Raw genomic sequence first — 4,248 nt, forward strand, 5'->3', positions numbered from 1 at the left:
TATGTATGTATGTGAATTTATCAATCAGAACTTTATTTAAGTGTGTATATTTATGAGCCTAAGTTTGAATAATTGTTAACGTTTTCTCAAAAATGGCTGCATCGATTTTAAAAGTTTAAAAGCCACTCGATGAAGATCGCATTGATAAGTTTTGGACAACGACCATTTAAATCATTTTTTTATAATTAGCAGAAGTATGCAACATTTTTGCAAAAATTTCTGAACCAACTTTGGAAAATTTTAAAGCCATTTCAAGATTTCATTTGCGAATCGTGTTAATTAGTTCTGGGCATTGATTGGTCGAGTCGTTTCTTTGTAATTAATTGTTGAAACATTTTTTCCGACGATTGAAACTTTTTCTAAATGAACATCTAATAATAATATAGGTTTGCAAAAAGAGGTACAATTATAAAAAATCATTAAAGTTTAGACTAATGGGCTGCGCTTTTAGGACATACACCGTGTATGTATTAAGCATGTATTCGTTTTTTCAAAAATGGCTATTTTGTTTGAAAAATTTTTACAAAATTTTTATAATTTGCAAAAGTTTCTCTCATTATGATGCCCTACAGAGATTCGCTTTTAAATCACTCAAGCATTAGAAAAAAGCATTGGATTATTTACACATGCCGGGAAGCTCATGCAACTTGCCTTAAAGCTAAATGCCCCTTGCACCCAGTTTTATTTTTATTGACATGTTTAAACAACTTATCTACAAACAACATTATTATATTGTATTCTATTATTCAACGTTCGAAATATTTACTTATATTTAACTTCCCGTAGGGTAAGTTATTGTAATCGTCCAAGAATCGAAAATGAAAGTTTTTATATATCTTTACGTTTCAAAAGTTTTTGAACATTTTAACATACCTTAGGAAAAATTGATGTATGTGTGTGTGCGTGTGTGTGTACGGATACAATTTTTCGTCGAGGATTTTGAGAACACAGGTCATCCGATTTGTATAATTACAAAAACTTTCGATTTATATTAATAAGGAGACGTACTGATTAGTTTTTAGCAGAGGCAGGTGCAGACGTTTCAAAGATACGGGGCAAAAAGTGCCAAAAACAGCAATTCAATTTTTGAGAGAACGGTGTGCTCGATTTGAATGATTGAAAAAAACATTTTATCATAGACTATCTACCTAGATTCCTTTTATTATTATTATTCTAGACTATTAAATATTTCACATTCTTATTTTTTGTGTATCACTGCTCGAGAGATATTTTAACTTGGAAAGATATATTTTTAAAATTTTTCCAAGTGGAAACCGATATCACACTGCTTGATACCAGGATGTAATTGAAAAATAAATCTTTCATAAAAGAACAATTAATATCTAATATGCGACAATATTTTTTAGAAATTAAAATAAATGTATATGGATTTATGCATATTTATATACCTATATCAAGTATATAGTGGAAACCTATATCAATACTGCTTGACATCAAGCGATGCTTGAAAAAGAAATCTTTTATAAATAAACAAATAATAATAATATGCTAAATATTTTTTAGAAATTAAAATAAATGTATATGTATTTATGCATATGTATATAGTAATTATATGTATTATGTATATGTATATATCAATTTATATGTAACATATTACTATAATATAGTTTAGTCTCTTATTGAAACAAGTTATCTCGACACAAGTTATATCAGCTGTTATACAACGCGAGGGGGATATGAACACATACATGGAACTTCCTATACGCCAAGCAAAGGCACTTGCATGTATTACATTCCACTACACATGTGCACTTTAACAGGTTTGCATATACATACATATATAGATACATACATATTCATATCGATACATATATACATAGATACATATATACATAGATACATACATAAATATACATACATATATATATACATACATATGTATCGTATATATATGTGTATTTTCATGTATATTATGTACGTGTGGATATGGCATATATTATGGACTACGGATACGAGGTTTATCCGATAACTAAAAGTAGCACGCAAAAGTGATGATTTAAGACTTTCCTTTCTTTTAAAGAATCAGAAATTGAAAGTATTTTTTCATTTATTTATACGTATTGCAAAAATATTTTACACCAAATAAAAACATCTCACACCAATTTTTACTCCTGAAAATAAAAAATGTAAAACAAATAACTGAAAAATAGTGAGAACTAGAACATATACTTTAATACACTACTATATAAAAAAAATCATTCCATAAAATTTTAATAAACTATATGGTTCTAGTAAAGAAACTGTTTCTTTTATTTGTTTTGGTGTTAGTTCTTTCAGTTAATGTTGAGGGTTCTTTTTAGTTTGTCATAGTTTGTAATAGATAATACTTAAATTATAATAATTTATCGTTTTCTTACCATAGTATAGTAGTGTTATACCTATCATTATTTCCACTTAATGAAAGGTATAACTATATCAAAAACACGTGAATTTTGAAATATTTTTAACTTCCCATAGGGTATGTTATAGTAATCGGCCAAAAATAAAAAATGATTTTCTTTCAAGACCTATTGAACAATTTGGCATACCATAGAAAAAATGGATATGTGTGTATGGATGGGTGTATGTAGTTTGTAGTAAGTATGTATGTATGGATACAATTTTTCATATTTCATGTATCACCATGTTTGCATATGTAATTATCTTTAAGAATAAATTTGCAAAAGAAAGCGATGTATATTTTATAACGCTACCATCACTCATATATAATTAAATTACACGGTATAATTTTATAATATTTATTTATTAACATATATTTGCTTCACTGTTAAAAATCGCTAGAAGTAATTATTATAATGATGAAAGTTTAAAGTTATTGTTAAGTTTTAAATAAACTTAATTCGCTTCTGTAGCGCGTTCGCAACGCGAAGTATCTTGTATTCTTTCACATGCTGCACATATACAACATGTATACATGTACATACATATGTATATGTATGTATACATATACATATACATGATAGTATACGTATGCATGTATACATGCATGTGTAAATATATCGTCTAATAATCGGATGTAAGATCAATAAAACCTTGAAATTAAAAAGAACTAGTGTGTGTATGGCATCGTGCTTAAGGCAAATGCTGGAACTTCCCGTACCGTAATGAAATATTCGAAGAATATTAAATGTATTCTAATATATTATTTTAAATATTGTAACTTTCATTTTGTAGACAAAATAAAAGAGCTTTTAAATGGACGATGACTTTTATATAGGTTTAGATCATAGGTTCCCAAACTTGTATGTATTTTGGATCCTTCCTTAGACTTTGCCATGGACCCCCTATGAGGCGATATCAATTTTTTTATAAAATAAACTAAATTAAAACTAACGTTTAGTATTAGACATTTAAAGTTGAAACGTTAAATTAAACGTTGATCAGTTTTCATAATGCACTGCGATTGAACACATACAATATAAGAGGGCAGTATGTGCTCCTTTAATTCCTCGTTATTTATATAGTAGATTAGTATAATTATTTTTTACACAATTTTAGTGTTCAATAAATTTAACATAATTAATTTTTCTGAGTTTTTCCTGGTTTGATAGTAAATGGAATAAAAAAAAACCCAATTAATTTTTTTTTTTTAATTCGACGATTGGGCTGCAAAAAATATTCAAATATATATGCTCTTAAATACTTATGTATTGATATACCCACATAGGAAACCTACCCTAACGAAATGCATTGATATAAAAGTCCCATACATATTTGGTATGTATTTGTAAACAGACCTGAATCTGGCATCATGACGTCATGTCCAACGCTCATTGTCAGTAGTCAGTACAGCACTGAGGTTGATGTCCTATTCTTTATCTCATACTCAGTGTTTCTCAAACTTTTCTTGATTCGCTTAATTAATCGACATAGTAAAAGAATATAAGCACAATGTCGTTCCTTGATACAAGGAAATCGTATCAAACGACCCCTGAACTGATATAATCGTTTACTTGCTTGATTTTTTTATATTATCGGTAATATATAGTACCTAATCGGTTAATATAAGTACCTAATCAGTCAATTTTCAATACGATTCTCAAATTTCGATCAATTATGTATTTTAAGCAATCTTTTTTCTGGATCTGGTGATTATCCATTTAATATAAATTCTCAAACTTTACCTTAATTCGCCTTAATTATTCTGGTTTATTTTTCTAACTTAGGACATGTTAAGTTTTCATGCTACGACATCCCCAATGACAAAAATCATATGCAACATTGTTA

Source organism: Ctenocephalides felis, unplaced genomic scaffold (assembly GCF_003426905.1).
Source record: "Ctenocephalides felis isolate EL2017-DRISC unplaced genomic scaffold, ASM342690v1 CF-g0.4_SCAFFOLD_03570, whole genome shotgun sequence".
NCBI lineage: Eukaryota > Metazoa > Arthropoda > Insecta > Siphonaptera > Pulicidae > Ctenocephalides > Ctenocephalides felis.